The sequence below is a fragment of the Mesocricetus auratus genome, unplaced genomic scaffold (assembly GCF_017639785.1).
Source record: "Mesocricetus auratus isolate SY011 unplaced genomic scaffold, BCM_Maur_2.0 Super-Scaffold_100021, whole genome shotgun sequence".
Taxonomy (NCBI): Eukaryota; Metazoa; Chordata; class Mammalia; order Rodentia; family Cricetidae; genus Mesocricetus; species Mesocricetus auratus.
In genome coordinates this window covers 9,658,496-9,677,691 of record NW_024429202.1, presented here as the reverse complement: position 1 = coordinate 9,677,691, position 19,196 = coordinate 9,658,496, and the positions used below count along the sequence as shown (strand labels likewise).

The 19,196-nt window shown below is 45.3% G+C and overlaps 1 long non-coding RNA gene across 2 annotated transcripts; it reads left to right on the top strand.

Annotated features, from left to right (window-relative positions):
• The first annotated feature begins 8,488 nt into the window (after positions 1-8,488).
• LOC121133260 lies at positions 8,489-17,467 on the top strand. 2 transcript variants are annotated; one of them, XR_005870072.1, is made up of 3 exons: positions 8,489-8,696; positions 12,554-12,716; positions 17,268-17,467. It is a non-coding gene; the product is annotated as an uncharacterized LOC121133260 (long non-coding RNA). The 2 variants fall into 2 exon arrangements; XR_005870073.1 differs by lacking the exon at positions 17,268-17,467 and adding an exon at positions 14,663-14,733.
• Positions 17,468-19,196: the final 1,729 nt, after the last annotated feature.

Genomic DNA, 19,196 nt, shown 5'->3' with positions numbered 1-19,196 from the left:
TTGCAAGCCAAGCCCCACCCTCCTTAGAACTTAGAGGAGCCAGAGGCCCTGGGCTCCCTTGAGTCCAAGTCACCAAGGCTGTTCCCAGACCTTTTACTCTGGAGGATTCCAGGGGCCTTCTGCTGCGTTTCTGTCCAGCCGCCGTCGGCGAGGGCTCCCCGTTCGGAAAAACTGGCAAAGACCAGCCGCCTGGGTGGAACCACGTTTTTATGGCATAAAGAATAATTTTAGTTTTTGCTAACAGAATAGAAAAATCCGAAACGCTGTTTATAATGAAACCCAAGACTGAATGGAACAAATCCCTCAACAACCAAAAAAAAAAAAAAAAAAAAAAAGCCAGTCACTTCTATTGAAAAACCGAAAACGGCAGCATTTAAATGGCCAATCCTAGTCAAGATAGCGTTTCAGTGTCTTTAACCAGGGAAAGAATGCGAAGCTGAAGAGCCAGCCGCTACTTCATCACTTTAACCCCCCTCATCTTGAATGGGAAAGCCTTTCCACCCCACGTTAGCACCTCGGGACAGTTATTTTAGTGCTTCTGGAGGGGGCCGAGGGAGAAAATCACGTGCCACCCTCCTTCATTTAGCAAATATTTATTAAGTGCTGCTCTTTGCCAGGCATCACAGGGGGAGGTGCTTTTTTGTTTTTTAATTTAAAAACTCCATTAAGAAAAGACTTGGGACTTCTCTTGGACTCATAGCAGGCCTAGATTTACACTTTACACCGAAGCTCTAACTGCAGAGTGGGAAATTATTATGAAGGCAGCAGGAGACTGGGGAGCTAGATCAGCCTCTGATCCAGCTCTATGGGATGGATAGCCAGTTACTTAATGTCTCTATGACCCAGTTTTGCCACTTATGGAGTTTGGGAGCTAGGAGCTGAAGACAGGATTAAGAAAGAGGTTAAAAGTGCTTGTTGTTCTTCCAGGGGACGTGAGTTCGGTTCCCAGCACCCAGGTCAGGCAGCTGGAAACATCTTATAACTCCAGCTCAAGAGGATCTGCTGCCATCTTCTGGTCGTCTCTGTGGGTATTGCACTCACCTGAGCACACCCACACACAGACACATAATTAAACATTTTTAAGTAAATAAAAAAAATAGGAGCCATTCTAGAGAGTAGCTCTCAGTAATTGCTGGCATCTGGGGAGCCTCAAGAAAATAGTAATTTTCAGATCCTATCCAATACTGACTAATTCAATGTCTCTGGAAATGTGACCAGCACAGTTACGTTCTGAAAGCTACTACAGTGATTTTTTCCAGTTCTGTCTCCTGTGAGAAAGGCTAAAGATGAAACCCTAGAGAGGGTGACATTCTAAAACAAGATGGACCCCTTGCTCCTGACCACCAGTGAAATTAAGAGGAGGGAGCGCTCTCACCCTAGTATTTCTGGTTCTGGTTTGACCACATTGGTGACTTCCTTCTTCTCCCTCGCCATCTGTTTCCTGGTTCCCCTTCTCCTTTGGCCCAGTGGCTATGGTCTCACGTCCACTGTCCCTTCCATAGGAGGTGGCTGCATGCATCTACACCAAGAACAGAGTTCACCTGCCATCCCGGGAAGGATGGCTCCTCAGTTAAATGACAGTCTGCTCTACATACAGGAAGTACGAGCAGGGGCAGGAGGCCAGGCTGCTAATCCACCCATGGTCTAGCTCTGTGGGAACATGGTCAGACACCTAATGAAAGCAGTTTCAAGTGCAAAGGAAACTCTTTTTTTTTTTTGAGGGATTTGTTCCATTCAAATTGTGTTTCATTATAAACAGTGTTATCTCCTACTGGTTGCAGCAAGGGTGAAAACAAACCCTGCATAGCATCCTCTCTCAAGGATACATGCATCGTGGACACTTGACTTCCACTGCGAAACCAGACACTTATCCAGAATTTAACTGAAAATGCTAGGAAGTGTGAAAAAGACCAAGAAATCTTCTGGTCAGAAACTGCTGCTCACTGCCCAACTCCAGACACACCAGCATTTCTTACTGGATGTTTTTCAATGTCTGGATGCTGCTCTTAGTAAAAGAAAAAAGAATGGAAATTCTAATAAATTAAAATGTTCTTTTAAAGATTTCCATACTGGAAACCCTAAGTCCCTCTCAATTGACACTGAGACTTTAAGTTTCCTGAATAATGACCCAAACATGAAATCTACTCAAGTAATGTTCCCTTCCTCTTCCTACAGGAGAAGAATATTTTGCATTATGGAAGCAATAATGGATCATTTTTCTTCAGTGTCTTTCTTTTGGCCTTCAACCCCCAAGCCCTTCAAGGATAAGAACCCCAAATCAACCCCACTCTCTCCCCCCAGCTGTGTCCAGCACTAAGCTGTGTGAAGGAATTAGTGTGCTAATGGGTGTTAACATGGAGGAGTCCCTCCGTGAAGCCCTTTTCTGTAGTTTTCCTTTCATAAACTGCTCTCCATTCCGTGTTCTCCCAAACACACTTTCCCACTACACGAAGATGTGATCCGTAAGATCAAGGAGCCTTCCAGTCATGCCCCTGTGCTAAACACACCATTTGTACCCTGGCACAGTGCCAGCACCCCAGCCCTCCCCTGTTCTCCAGGAAGCTGTGCCTGGGTGATGGTTGGAACCTTCGCGAAGAGGTCGGCTCTTTGGGTGTCTCATCTGGACATGGGAAACTTCCCCCTACACCCAAACTACTTTTTAACTGTTATGTTAATATATATATACACATATATATACATACACATACATATGTGTATGTATATATATGTGTATATATATATACACACACATATATATATATATATATATATTGAGTTTTTTGAGACAGAGTTTCTCTGTATTGTTTTGGAGGCTGACCTGGAACTAGCTCTTGTAGACCAGGCTGGTCCCGAACTCACGGAGATCTGCCTGCCTCTGCTTCCCGAGTGCTGGGATTAAAGGTGTGCGCCACCACGGCCCAGCGGCCTGGGGGATAATTATACGTTTATAGGTTGCAGAGATGAACAGGTTCCCCTAACATCTTTCACTAAACTTCATCCACTTCACCAAACCAGTCTGTAGCTCATATGCAACATTCACTCAAACGTCTGTGTGAAAGGAACGGTAGACTGAGAAGCTATCTTGATTTGCCTGTAACTGAAACTATTTCCAGACTATGAAACTTTCAGTTTTAACACCAGGAGAGTCCCAGGCAAATAGGGGAGAGACTGACGACCTGAGAAATATCCATGTAAAACTGCTAAGCCAGCAATACCCATGTGTCTGCTGCCCATGGGTAGCTCTTTTTCAGATGACCCTCAACACCCTCATTACACTCTTCTTTAATTCCCCAAACCTTCCTTTGCCATCAAAAGGTGCGTTTATCCCAGTGTGATGCAAAGAATCCAGAACAGGGTAGCCAGAGGCAAAGGCTCTCATCTTTCTCCTGCCACCAGTTGGTTGAGTGGCCTTTACACAGTAAAGGAACCGGTCTATCGTATCCTTTCTTACTCTTGGTGGTAAGGACATTTGGGGCGGATGTGATTGGAGTCTGGTGTGTCCTCCATGCTGGGAGGTCAGTGAGTCCTTAGGGGGTAAGAGCTGACTAGTGGACACAGGCTGTTACCAGTGGGCTCTGGAAGGCCTTCTCACACACACACTCTTAATGCCATACCTTCTTCAGCACCCTAGCTGAGATGTCTCTGAACCGCCTTCATTTGTTCCTATCAGATATGTCTTCATGGTGTTACAAAAACGACTAATGCAGAGGTCCCGCTAATTCTCTGCGAGTGTGGGGTAGAACACAGCATCACCCTGGCCTCTACTTACTAGGCCATCATGCAGGGGTGGGGGGGTGGGGGAGTGGAACCATCAAACATGTCTCTAGACATTACCAAATGTTCCCTAGGGATAATGCCATCCTTGATTGAGAACCAGTCAAAACTGGTTCCCAGTCATTTCCAGTTCTAAAGCTTTTGACTGGCTTTATCCCCAGCAAACTGTGAGTCATTTATAGTTTCCCTCCACCACCCATGATGATTTGCATTTTCAAATTATTACCTTTTGGGGGAAAAAAAAGTCTAGATGAAACCTTCCTGAAAATTAAAAGCAGTCTTTTTTTTATGGTAGGGTTGAGCAACTTACATTTCCCTTTGCTTCCCTCATAACTGAACTCATGTGAAATAAACCAACTGGATGCTATTTAATTCAAATGAAATCTGTGAAATGTCAAGCCAGCACTGAGGAGCATGGGCTTAGACAGGAAAAAGATGGCCACCCTCTGTTACTCACCTCACCTTAGTGCTATTATGACCTTTTCATATGCTTTGACAATTACATGATGTGTTTATTCAAAATCAGTTGGCAAACAAATGCAAGTTCTGAACTACTTTTCGTACTAATAGCAGTCCTCTGTTTTGGTTTTGGGGTGCCTCACCTAGAATCATCCAAAGCCTATTGGGTCTAACCTTCTAGAACAGTCAATGGGAAAGACTGGCCTATGCCAACAGGTCTGTCTGGCAGAGAGGGCATCCTAGGAGATGAACTTCCTGGAAAGGGAAACCCACAAACACTTCCAAGAGCAGGTGAATTTTCCAATAGCATGCCAGATACTTGATTGCAGGACACGAACCCATCGGCGTCAGAACTGCGGTGGTCTGTGTTTCTCCCTCCCCACTTAGTAAGTGTTGAATAGATGCAGAAAGCCCTCAGCTATAGTGGTCTTTCCCTGCCCCTCAAGAAGAAAGTAAGAGAAGCAAGAGAAAGGGTTACTACCCTTTGGGTATTGTCCCTCAAAGGCCCTGAGGGAAGTCTTGGTCTCTAGCCTGTGGTGCTTGGGGGAAGGGGTGCTTGGGGAGGGGCTGGAACCTTTGGGAAGTAGGGCCTAGTAGAAGACATCATGGTGGGGGGTGGGGGGATGAGTCTCTCTGTCTCCCTCCCTTCTCCTCTCCTTCCCCACCTCTCTATCATTCCTTCATTCCAGCAAATCCCCACATTTCTCAGCCACCATAAGGGGAACACCTTTTAATCACAGGGCCATGCTTCCCCTCCTCCCTCTGCAGGGCCTGAGTCCTTGAGCCAGAGTCTCTTTATAAGGTGGTTGTCTGGTGTCTGTGTGTCACAGCGACAGAAAACTAATGCTGTGTTCTACTCTATGCCTCCTGCTAGCAGATCACACTCAGCAAAGGTCCAAACAGTAACAGGAGTAGGACAATTTAGAACACCTGTCCAAGTGAGGCAATTCACGAGGCCATTCCTTCCATTGTGAACTCCTTAGTGTAGACCCACTGTTAGAATCCAGACCTACCACAGCCCAGGTCACAGTGCCTGCAGCAGCCCTCCCTCCTCCCCAGTCTTGGGACTCTGGCAAGTGCTCTGTGGAGCATTGTATCTCCAGCAGCGCACAGACTCCTGAGGGCATTTGTAGACTCCGACATATCAAAAGGCTACCTATTTTACCCGAGGCAGCGCTTGTCCCTCCCTCTCCTCCTCTGCCTCTTGCTGGGGACTCCCTGACACACTGTGCGTCTGTTGGTCCATGGATGTGATAATGCTTCCAATGAACGTTTTACCCTTGACAGTCCACCCCAGTGTCTCCATGAGTTGCCCACCTGAGACCTTTCACTTATGGCCAAGAAGACAAATGCTAGCTGTTGTGGTGGTTTCAATACCTCCCCAGCTCTCGAGCTATTTCCAGTCTAGGCAAATGAGGCTGGAGGAAGCCATCTCGACGTTACAATCCCAATGCGACATGGTTCCAGGTGAATGGCTTCATCTCTGAGACAAGCCATCTGAGGAAACTCCCTTGGGGTTCATGACCCCAGCCTCCCTCATAGATGACGGAGCATCACTGAAGTAAAGGAAATGTGGCTGACAAGGAATTGCATCTACTTCATTAATGATTAACCCTTCTCAGGCTTTGAAACTCGTTTTCTGGACTCTCATAAACCATAGATTTGGTTCTATTGTGGAAAGCATAGGTTAGCAGTGAATGCTTCCATTAGTATCACAAACTACCTAAGGTCGAAGTGAAATTATAAAGAAGCTTAAGATAGTTTTGGAATGTTTTGTTGTTCATTTACCCCTTTCTAGAAGTTGCAGCTTCTGGGCAGAATTGCCTTCAACTTTCAGTTGATGGAAAGCCAATTAGATTAGTTCCTAATGACTAGAGCTGTCAGTGTTCGCTTGAGTTCAATGGGACCAATAAACCCTTATCCAGCTGTGTCTTAGAGTGCTATAATAAAATACCACAAGCAGGATTCCTTACCAACAATAGAAGTGTATCCACCACAGTCCTGAGAACTGGAATATTACTCAGGGACTGGTGGAAACTGATTTCTGCCTTATAGATAATATCTACTCCCGTGTCTGCCTGTGGTGGATGAGCTTGCTGTCCTGAGGGGTGGGGGTGGGGTCCTCTAGAAAAGGCAAAAATTTCATCCATGTTGCTTCATCATGACCTAGTACTTTCTAAATTCTGCCATGTCAAGGGTTAGGGGAGTTGAGGGAAATAGACACTTAGCAGAGGGAAAGCTTTCTCTCTCCCATAATTCGACAACACTTTCAACGTTTTCCAGTCTCATCTCTTTTGACTAGCTTCCTGTTTCCCACACATTTATGTCACTAATGGCTTCTTCCAATGTGGCTTTGATCAACTTTGAATAACTGTTTAGGGCTAGAGACTCAACCTGGCTGCAGAGCATTCACCAGATATAACCAATGTGTGCAATCTTCAGCTGTGCTTACCACAAACAACAAACAAAACAACTTGTCAGGCATGGGGCAGGACCGCCCGTATGACCCTATTCCCCGTAACTTTCTGATGCTGATGTTACCATGACATCAAGACCAATAACATGAGCTGAGTGCCTCTTTCTGTTCCCAACAGAGAGCCTAGCCATCTTGATGCAACTTGCTTTGCAAAATCCCTTCTTGGGTGTCAACTTCTTTAGCAACAAAGAAGACAAGAAGGCAGAAGGAAGGCCAGGCCAGTCTGAAACAAAGGTCACAGGAGTCCTGATTGCACAGCCCATCTGGTACTGCAGTGTCCTCCAGAGCATGCTTGGATCCTAATCACCTCATCTACAAACTGCAGATTCCTTCAGCTCCTGATTGTCTGCCGTCACATGGCTAGTTATGAAAACCAGCATGCTGCCACCCCCACCTCCGCCTCCTCTTCTCCGGGCATATGTAGGGTGCACACAGTAGTGCCCCCCACAAAGACCATAGTTTTGTATACTTTGGTCATAAAAAGCACGCTTCGTTTTTGCTTCCTGTGCGTCCATCCCCCCACCCCCTCCCTCGCTCACTCTCTTTTTCCATAGGGCTTGCAGATACTTCCCAGCAGCCAAATAGAAGTCATTACCAGAAGCACCACAGCTAAACAGAGGGAAATGTTTAGGTAAGCACTATAACGGGCATGGAAATAAAGAGACCACAATTCAAAGCGTAAGTCACCCTAGATGAGCGCACACATGTCTGGGGCTGAGTTTATGAGAAGAGAACGGGATGGACTGTGCTGGCGAGTCCTCAGGCTTGTGTTTTCTCAGTGCCAGGAGTGATTTATTTTCTGGTAAACAGTTTTGCTCAAGTAAGGCATCCAATTACTACAAACCTTGTTTAGTATAAAAACTAACTGCATAGAAAAATATTGCCTTAGCAAGGTTTAACTGGTTGTTAATCCAAACATGTGGTGGAGCCCGGATTCCAGGGCTCAAAATACTCTCTGGTGATTTTCAGCAGCATCCCAATGTCCAGAGATCAATAATCATCACTGACAAGCATGCGTGATACAGACCTAGTGTAGGGGAAAGACGACATTTCCAGAAAAAATCGTGGGATGGAAACCAAGACCACTGGGGGAGGCACAGCCTCCCTTAGGTGGACCTCGGCTCCTTTGAAGTAGGAAGCTGGGCTACAAGGAATGTGGAGATGAAAAAGAGAATTTTTCAAGATCCTCCTTTCTACACAAATTTTTTTTTCACATACAGATCTCTTCTCTGGGATTTTTCATCACCTAAGGAACTAGATTTAAAACAGACACTTCATCCAGTACCCCTTTGTAAGGAAAGCAATGCACTAGACTAGCATTTTTTAACAACAACAAAATCGAATACTTCTTCCTCACCTTCTGGGTCTGCCTCTCAGCATCTTACAAGACCCGGTTGTCATACTTTATACATTTTGCTTTCAATTTTTAAAAAAAGCATGTGAGAATTCATGATAGAAAGAAAACCAAATGAAAAGTTGAAAGACACCCCATCATCAAGAAATCAAAACACCTTAGAAATGCAGTGTCTTTATCCAAAGTCTATTTTATGAGGAGAGGGTTGTAACAGCCAACTTCCCAGTTCCAGTTCTGGCTCTCTTGTGCCAGATCTGGGTTTCCCGCTGGGCTAATAGTTCTCCATGGCCCCTAGGAGGTGTCTAGTAACGTTGTCTTCTAAACCCTGTATTTGCCTTCTCTGCCTACCCGTCCACTACAGGGTTTGTTTAAAATACTTTTCCTGTTTCAAGGTGGCAGTTGGCAGTTAGAAGGATCCTAACTGACTCTGGAGCACTCTGAGTGGGAAGGAGTGGAGAGTGTCAGCTTACCCCAGCAAGCAGGCACAGCCTTGCCACAGGCAGCAGGCTCCTGGGTGCTGGCCCAGCCTCCTCTGCCACAGACTAGTTGCTGGGCTCACAGAAACATGGCACTCCGAAGGCTTGGCCTACGGAGTCCCTGTTCTCCACCATGCCTCTGCTGGCTAGCAGACAGGTAAGGAAGCCATTCCTCGGAGTGAGTTGATGCAACAGATCACATTAATGTAAGAATTCCAGACGAGGAGGGTTTCCAAATTCTCTTTGCTTGTTCATTCCAGTTTTGCAACCCTATCAACCAAGACCTGCCTCATCTCTCACCCTAATTTCCCTTGGTGCAATTCTAACCTCCTGGTTTTTTGAATCCCCCCACCCCCTGTCTTCACTAGAAATGAAAAACAGCTGGACACTGTCCTCGGCCTAGTAACTCTCCGTAAGTGGGAGGCCATTATTAAATCAACGAGGTCCTTGTCTTCCCCAGGTTAAATGACGCCAAGGCTTTCAGCTTTCCCTCCCGGTTGCTGCTCTCTAATGCTTACTATTTTCATGACTTCCCACGTCACTCAAATTCTGCAGACCCCAAGTAGGAATTTTAGGCGGATCTAACTAATATAAAACTGTGTGTGTGTGTGTGTGTGTGTGTGTTGTTTCATTGTTCCAATGTCAGTCCATTTTTAAAAACATTTTTTTAATTTTGAAAAATATTCAAAAATATTGATAGTATACATGCTGAATTAAAAAACAAAACAAAGTGAGAACTTAAGTGCTTACCACAAGCTATTTTTTTCTTTTGACTTTGTCCCTGTTTTAAGAGGAAGCAGAAGAGGAGTACAATTTAAAGATGTGTGTTTAAGTGTGTGTGTGTGTGTGTGTGTGTGTGTGTGTGTGTGTCTGTGTCTGTGTCTGTGTGTCTGTGTGTGGATGTGCATGGTGTATGGATACCCCCAGGTACTAGAGGTGTTGGATTCTGGAGCTGGAGTTACACAAAGTTCTGAGCCACTGGACACAGGCCTGGAAATTACACTCAGGTTCTCCAGAAGAGCTGAGAATACTCCTGGCCATGAAACGGTCTCTCCAGCCTGTCGGTGGGCAGACTTTAAATGACATTTTCCTGTCAGTTTCCCTGGTTGCATTTTAAGCCAATGACACAGCTCTAAGTCAGACACACATATCTCTCACGGTCTCTTCCAGGTTGACAATATTTAGCTGGGACATTAGAAGTTTCATAAGACAATGCTTTGCAAAAATGCCAAAGAAGTCATGTCAAGGAGTCTCTAAAGTCATGTCAAGGAGTCTCTAGATAAAGAACGGTTTTAAGATCTGCACTCTCTTGGTGTGGTCTGTGTGATGGACCCATTCACGTCTGAGCAAAGACACGTTTTCATAGGGAGATGTCAAAAAAATAGGAGTTTAGTTACGTTTCTATTTGAGGCTGTTGCTAATCATTTGTCATTCAAACTGTCAGGGGTAGGGTTTGTTTGAGATGCCACTGAGTTACAGGCTGAAGCCCTCATACACGTATCATCAAGAATTTTCAACTCTTCCTTATTGGTTAAAAACATTCTACTTCATGATAGCACTGGAATGAAACAACCAGCTGTCATTGCTGTTTTGTGGATTCGAGGGAAGCACGACCATGCGGTAACACGGTAGGTAGCTTTGGTCCTCAGCTTCTTAGCCATTCTCCTCCTGAATCTCTGGCTGAGTCAAAAAGTCAAAAAGTCTGGGAAGAGGGCTCAGTGGGTGAACGTGCTCACCACACAAGCCTGGGAATCTGAGCCTGAGTCCCCAGAACCGACGTAAATCAGGCCCAACAGCAGCGTCTGTGCTCCCGGAGCTGTGGACACAAAATGGGAGACTGAGGCAGGAGAATGTCCAGAAGCTCACGGGCCTGCCAGCCTGATATGCACTGTATAAAAATAAGAGACTGTCTCGAACAAGAGGGCAGGCAGGGGCTGACACGTAAGGCTGGCTCTTGACCTCCACATACTTGCCCTGGCACACACAGCCCTCACTCATATTTTTCCCTAGAGCAACCACTGAAATCCTCAGTTTTTATTTTTTTTAAGATGTGGTCTCATGTAGCACTGGCTTGTCTCAAACATTCTCTGTAGCCAAGGTTGGCTTTGAACTTCTCTGATCCTCCAGATTCTGTTTCTCAATGGCTTCAGAGACAAAAGTACACTGCAACCCCAGCTCAGACCTCAACTGGCCTTAGCACGAGTGCATGTCAATCCGTGCACAGCTTGCTTCCTGCATCCTGTCCCTTTATTTGATAGCAATGCTTTCCCTTGGGTTCTGTTAAAATATTTTTAAACCATCTCCATGCTTCCCAAGAAATTATAGCACATTGCACCTCTCCATGCGTCCATCTGAGCCAGGGTGCTCTGTGGCTGGTCAGTACTAGAACGGTCATATCAGTAGCTTAGAGTGAGTCAGCCTCCACTTTGATTGGTGACGATGTCCTTTCTGGTTGAATGTAGCAACCGTTACATTTGGTCTTGGCATTCATCCCTTCCAACTGCTCAAGCATAAATTAGTTAAGGTTAGCCAAGAAACAAGTGTGTTCAGATAATATCAGAGCAACTGGGTGACAACCAGTCGGAGACATGACTGGTTCTTGTCGGGAAGTTCATCTTGGAACAGAAACAGAACGAGCCTCTCCTATAGTCGTTAGAGATTTCCTTACAGGATCTCTATAGGGTACTTCTTGCTTGCTTGGAGGCTGGACAGGTAAGTTAACAGTACTCATGCCGCCTTTGTGGCTAGGACATGCTGGGCCAGCAACATATCCCTGGAGAACATTTTATCTTTCCTTTTGGCCTCAGCTTCCTGCTCCCACAGAACCTGAATATTTTCCTCTAATCACCCTTTTCCTCTGACCATTCTTGTGCTAAGCCATCCTAGCCAACTTAGATGCTGTTGGAAACTCTATCCCAATTACTGAGCACAGCTGGAGTCAGCATGGAATTAGTCTTACAAGCTGATGGCACATAGGAAGACTTTTATATCCACCAAGCCTTGTCTTCAAGCCCTTAGGCACTGTTACTGCATATACCCCATTATTTCAAGGGATAAGTGTCCTGCGTTGGACCATAGCTTCAGTTCTTAATTCTAGCTCCTAGAAATAACTCACAGCCCTCTGTTCTTCCTCCCTATACCCCCCCACACACAGAGTGTATCCTCACATCATGATAGAATAAAAATGGATGTGGGCTCATGAAGAAAAAAACTATAATCCTTGCAATGGGGACACAGTTCAGCCCCGTGGCTTCTGGGAGGAGAACATGGAACTATGAAATATTGGTGGAGAACACATAAATGAGGAAACAGGGTGGGAAGATGTGTAATGGTCAGAGAAGGCTGTGGTCAGCAGGGAGCATGAACTACACTGTGCGTTGTTCCCGGGGCATCTTCTCCACCGGACAGCGATGTCCATGTGTCAGTATAGAGTGAGGAGATGAACACTCCAGAGGCAGGTTAGGTCCAGCATCTGCTTTATTTTGCATATGAGCAATCACATAGGGGAAGCCTACTGACTGATTGGTTAGCACATTACCTCGGATTGAACAGTGAGTGCTCAGATCACCAGAGTCTCTACGCAGAAGAAGCCGACTCGTCGGCAGGCCAGCTATGGCTACTCATGCCGCTTCAGAATTCAGTGTTCTGACTTCAAGAGCATGGTGTGCCATGCCTCTTCTCTAGAAGCAGTCACCAGGTCATGCCTGCTCTTTGTCCTATACCACTGTCCACACATGATGGACACCCCCGAGCGGAGCATCTGGCAAATGTAAGAATTTGAAGGTGTGTTCTCAAGCTTTATATTTCCAGAGAGGCCCCAGATCTTTAGAAGTAAAAAAAAACAGCTATTAGGCTGAATGGTTAGGATACTGTAATTATTTTAGCCCATAGTACCTAATTTAGTCATAGGAGACCTGGTTGTAAGGAAAACTACAAGTGGGTATGTTGGTCACTATGACAAAACACTTGACATGACTTTAAGAAATAGATGTTTATTTTGGCACATGGTTTCAGGGCTTTCAGTCCATAGGCCTGTGCTCCATCGATTTGTGCCCATGGTGAGGTAGACCATCATAACAAGAAGTACTTATCCCAGAGGCTCCTGACTTCCTGGTGGACAATAAGTAGAAAGAGAACCTTCAACAAAAACCTTCCAGTGTCCTCCATCCTCCTCCAGGTAAACTCCACATTCTTTTCTTCCTTCCTTCCTTCCTTCCTTCCTTCCTTCCTTCCTTCCTTTCTTTCTTTCTTTTCTTTGTTTTTTTGAGATAGCTCTTATAGTCCTGGCTGGCCTCGAACTCAAAGGTACTGGGATTAAAAGCATGTGACACCACCGTCCGCTGAAAAGCTCCACTTCCTAAAAGAGTGTCATCACCAGAGAACCAAACATACCAAGCATGGAACTATGGGACACAATTCATGTTCAAACTGTAACAGCTGTTCTGAACTGTGAAATTTATTGTCTAAGAAGAGATAAACGATATGATGTCCCAACTGCTGTTAATGTGAGCACTTTCGTCAAAGTTAAGACAGACATCAAGAAATCCCATCTGCAGGCTGGAGCAACCAGGCTTAGTTCCCAGTACCCAGACTGGGAAGCTCTCAGACACCTGCAAGTTTAGCTCTTCCTACACCCTTTTCTGGCCTACACAGGTGCCCACACACATGTCAATACACACATACACACACACACACACAAACTTTGGAACAAAAAGAATCTTTGAAAAGTTAAATAAAAATAAAAGTAGGCAAAAGTTTTATAATTTAAAGAAGAAATCTCTTGTCTGAAGACATAGCTCTTTGATGTCAGGCCCTTCCCCCAAAGAACATTGGAAATATTAGTATCAGAGGGCCAGAGCAAGGACCAGAATTTGACAAAAGGCACGGGATACACATAGAGACATTTCCCATCCTTGTGAGTGTAGGTATCTTTGTTAGCATCAGCAGGGTGCTAACAAATTGTCTTGAAGTGTGGCTTCTGTACAGATCAATGGTAGCCACATAAGCTCTTCTTCTGACCAAGAGAAAGACACAGATATTCTAAGACACTCCTGGGGAAAGCCTAAGTAGCTAGGGAAAGCAGCTAGCAGTTCCATTATGGGAGAGACTGAAGCACAGCCAGACTCCATCCATCAATGCGATGCTTACCTTGGAAATCCTGAGAATTCAGCATAAGTCAAAGGACATTTTCTTTGCTTTGTACAAAGCACAAGGTAGCAAATCAAGTATTCCTGAGCAGGAAGCTCATGGCAGAATTTTTGAGGAATGGGTGCATGCTGTGGCTAGGACTCAATGGTAGAGGACTTGTCTATGGTGCAAAGACCTGGGGTGGATCCCCAGCATTGCAAGACAAAGGAGGACCTAAGATATTAAATCAACCTCAAAATTGCAAGTTTGACTTCGAAGAAAAATGTCAAGGTCATTGTTCTTCCTAATAGGGTGATCAATCACTCTGAGACCAAGGAGATTCCAGGATTTGGAAATTTCATAGCTAAATCTGGGAGGACCTTAAACAAGCTGGATTCTCTGATCTCCCATTTGAGAATGCTGATGCAAGAATCAAGTCATCTGTGGTGGGACTGGACCAATGGCAGCATGGGAGGGACGCCTAGGGCTGACATCTAAAGGATGGTAGGACAAAAGCAGATCTCCTCAGCTCCTGTTCTGCAGAGAAGGAATGATCTTCTGGCTGAGAAGGTTACAATAAATATTGGTGTACGTCTATGAATGCTCAAGATGTCTGTAGACTTAGTAAGAGTTGGTCCTGTTGTCTAAAATCAATTCAAGAGTCTAGCCCTTGCTCAAATGTGAGAAACAGCAATAGATATTCCCAAACTCCTATGGATGGTCATTCAAGAAAAGTGCAACTTGTGTGTGCCACATGTCTCCCTGCAGGGGCCACAAGACCCACTTTCAAAGAGACTTATTTGATTGCTTTAAAAGAAAGAGTTGTGAGGTTTTCTTGAATGATTGATTGTTAATTGGTTAAACGATTGATTGCATGAGGGAGGTACAGGCATACAGATGCCACAATGTGTGTGTGTGTGTGTGTGTGTGTGTGAGAATGTGTCTGTGTGTGTGTAATCAAAGAATAACTCTCAAGGGTCGTTTCTCTTCTGCCAGCTTGGGGAATCCAGGGATTGAACCTGAGTCATCGGACCTGGCTGCAAGTGCCTCTGCCCCCTGAATCATTTCACCATCTTGGGTTGTGTATTTCTAATAAACACTATAGATGACTCTCTCTCTCAAAGACCAATATTTAGTAGACCACTCTTTGAGAAATTCTTTTGTAATTGAATATTGGCACATGGCCAATTGTTGAACACTCACTAGCTGGTGAATAAGCAAGCGAGAAAATGAAAATAAATTGATATTCAATTTTATTTACATCGATTAATTTTTAGTTTGTGTGCGCATGCCATGGTGCTCACATATGTGGAAGCCAGAAGGCAGCTTTGTGGAATCTGTTCTCTCCTTCTGCCATGTGAGCTCCAGGACCCTAACCCAGGTCATCAAGCTTGATGTCTTTACTCTCTGAGCCACCTCAGCAGGTCAAGATTTGAGATTTTTGAAAGAAAATGTAAATATATGAAAAGATGAGTGTCGTGTGTGTATATGTGTATGTCACTTTAAATTTCCAGTAGGAAACATACACGGCGTATTTCACAAAGCACAGCCAAGGGAGCCTTGCCAGTCCATGATGGATACAAAGCAATACCTTTTGGAGAGAACAAACAAGGAGTTGAGCGTGGCTCTTGATACCTCATCTTTCTCTAGAGCGGTGGTTCTCAATCTTCCTGCTGCTGTGAGCTTTGAATTCAGTTCCTCATGGCATGGTGACCCCAGTCACAAAATTATTTCATGACTACTTCCCAACTGTCATTCTGCTACTGTTGTAAACGTCTGATGTCCAGGGAATCTTATATGCCATCCCTCAAAGGGGTTGAGACCTCTATTCTTAATTGCACATAAACAGGATGCTGGATCACCTCCCTATGAGTTAGGATCCAATGCCCAAAGCTGAGCTTCAAGTTAGAAATAAATGATTCCTTGGCAAGTCAAAGTTACACTTGGGTCAATCCTTGCACAAGTGTAGACTGGGCAGTTGTGATGTGTATATGGGCAATGGGGGTGGTAAGCAAATCAGAGTCCTGAAACTCAATTTACTAAGCATCCCAGGTTGGCACCTCCCTGCCACTGTGTCGGCCCACAATCTAATAATGGCATTTCCTTCTATCTGGTTGCTTATTCTCTGAGAAACAAAGAAGAAACGAGTAACTCAGCGGAAAATTTCCTCCTAGATTTAAGATTTTTATCTTATGTTAACATCTGTTTCTGAAATAATGTGTGTGTGTGGTACTTTCCCCTCTCCTAAAGTTCTTTTGTGTTCATTAGCCCATCTGCTTCCCCAGCAGGCCCGTGAAGTAGCTGGGATGAGAGGTTTCACAACACCTGAGTCTTTCAGGCTGGGGCAGAGCTCAGAAGGGAGATTCGAACTCAGCCTGTTGATTGCAAATCTGAAACCACAGTCTGTCGGCTGTTGAGTTCTAGGTGGAAAACAGGGCAGTGTCAATGACTTACTGAGCTAATTTGCTCATAAAGAAATGGCTCGGGTAGCTGTGGTTGCTTCTCCGGATCAGCAGTGTATTTTTGTTTGCTTTCTTTCCAAATCTCAAAATTAACTTCATTATGCTCCTGAGTTGGCAAATGGTGACTATCTGCAGAAACATTCTGTGTCGGATGGAAGCATTCCTCTTGGATGTCTTGCAAAGGCCCATCAAGGAACATGATGGAAATTGAGCCTGTCATTAATGAGGCAGAGCAATCTGCTGCAGAGAAGGAAATCTCCTAAAATGACTGTGTCAGCAACCTCACCTCACTCCCTCCTAAAACAGATCAGGCCCGGGTTCCCAGAGGACAGGGAGCACGTGGATCAAAACCATGTCAGCCAGGGTACCCAGTGGAGCACACAGGCAGAGTGGGCGCTTGGAAATATACAGCAAATAAACTCTGCAGGAGCCAGAGAGAGGAGCAGGGCAGTCTGGAGAGACGGCTCAGTAAAGTGCCTGCAGTACAAGCAGAAGTTCTGGCCAAGAACCCAAGTAGAAAAGTTGGGTGTGGTGGCCTCTACCTGGATTCTCAACACTGGGGAGACGCAAATGGGCAAATCCCTGGGGTTCACTGGCCAGCCTTGCATACAATACAAGTGCTGGACAAAAGTAAGTCTATCACAAAAATCCAAGCTCCTGAGGAACAGCATGAAGAACAGGTTAGGGTGTGGCTTCCACATGCATACATATTTGTGCACGAATACATTCATACACACACATACACCCTGACACTAACACACACACGCACACACACACACACACACACACACACACACACACACACACACACCTTTTAAAAATAGTGAGCAAGGGCTGGGCATTGGTGGCGCACGCCTTTAATCCCAGCACTCGGGAGGCAGAGGCAGGCGGATCTCTGTGAGTTCAAGGCCAGCCTGGTCTAAAAAGTGAGTTCCAGGACAGCCTCCAAAGCTACAGAGAAACCTTGTCTCGAAAACCCCCCCAAAAAATAGTGAGCAAGGAACAAAACTTAAGAATAAAAATGTCAGGACCTAGGGGTTTCTTACCTTCCCTGGCCTTTCTCTGGGGCAAAGCACGCTAATGATGGGAAAGACAAGATAAACATCTCATTTCTCCATAATCTATACAAAATTCTCCAGTGACCTTAGGTAAGCCAAACAAATCAAGTCAAGGGAAGTGAGCAGCAGAAGAGGAAACAGCCCATTTTCCAAGTGGAGAATCCTAGCTACAAGGAAACTGGAGCCAGCCGGAAGAGGACCCTTCCTGCTAAGTGGAGGTTAATTGTGTGTTTAAAGGGTTAAATGTATTACCAGTGGGCAAACCACCTTCTGAAGAAATAAAGGGGAAAGCAATGGAGACCAGTGTTTCAGAAATAACTTGTTTAACAAAACTAATCTCCCCCCCCTCGCACTTCTGACGCCACTGGGCAGACGCACCAGCCTGCCTTGGGTCATCAGATACAACGCCATGAACTTGAAGGAAATTGCAGAAATCCATCATGGAGTTTGCTGAACTGGTTATTACTGGCCCCTTTTTTATCTTTCAAACGGTCCCTAAACTTAATTGCCTTGCAGTAATGGATTAACCTCTGAGGTCCATGGTAGCATTTGTATTATGTTCAAAGGGAAGCAGGGAGGTTTTGAGCCAGTTTTTGGAGAATGTCTTTATCAGACCCAAGGTGTCCCTGTTTGGTGTTGGATAACTCCAGCAAGCATCTGGAGAGGTCACAAGAATGTCAGGCAAAAGAAGGACAGAGAGTCTTTCCTTTGCCCTGAAAGCATCCATACACCCCTTTGAAGCTTATTGTATGGTGGCTGAGGAGTCGGCAAGGGTCTTGGGACCATAGCTCTATTAAGGGATAGTAAAAGTTCTGATATTAGAGAAAGGACAGGCATGGATCTTAGTTGTCCCTGTGCCATTTATCTCTCTATCTAGTTCCAGATTCTTCCCATTAGTAAATGAACCTCTGCCAGCTCCCTTGGTGATGGTTAATTGTGGATGTCAACTTGACAGGATTCAGAAACACCTTGTAGACACATATTTGGGTATGTGTCATAGTTTTAACTGTCAGCCCAACACAGTCTGAAATCCCCTGAGAATAGAGTTCAGTTGCTCAGCTGGGACCGTGTACATGTCTGTGAGGGGATTGTCTTGATCATCAGTTGATGTAGGAGGGCTCAGTCTACCGTGGTTAGCACCTGACCAGGTGGGCCTGGCATGTTTAAGAAGGCTACCTAAGCATGAGCTTGTTAGTGGTCCATTGTTCCTCCACAGTTTCTTCTTCAATCTCCTGATTTCCCTCAATGATGGGCCGTGACCTAGAAGTATATGATGAAATAAACCTTTTCCTTCCCCAAGTTGCTTTTGGTTAGAGAGTTTTACCATAGCAACAGAAAGGAAAGTAGAGCCAGGTGTCCAGGAGTTTCTAGATAGCCTGAACTGATGACCCCCACCCTAAATATGACTGAAGTTTACTATGGGCAAGGGCGCTTGACTGAATAGAAGGGGGGAAGGAGGAAGTCAGCTGAGTACCAGTGTTCAGCTCTCTCTGCATCCTGACTGCAGGTGCCCAACAACCTCAAGCTCCCCCTGCCAGGGCATGGACTACGGTCTCTCCCAAACTGCGAGCCAAAGTAAAGCCTTCCTTCCCTTACGTTGACTTGGGTGGGGGGATGGTGGGTGGGTGCTTTGTCAAAGCAACAAGAAGAGCACCTCCCCATCCGTCTTTCTTTACTTAAAAACAATATTAGCTACATAAGTAATTTGTCATTCCATTCCCACTCTGGTCACATTTCCCAATCAATGTCCGTGGAGCTTGATTCAGTCACTTTCAAGGCTCGATTTCACCTTTTCTATAGGGAGCCACAGGACTGTTCTCTTCTTGAAATACAGCTGCCTGCTAGCTGGCAAACCCTGCCCACTCCTCATTTTCTCTCTTACCTCGGGCTTTCCTCCCCACAGTCCAACACCACTTTCACTTCCTCAAGTTTATCAATGTCAGAGAGTCTTGAGTCCTCACATCTGTCTGTCTTTCTCCCCTCAACATTCTCTTCTGTTCCCAGAGCTTG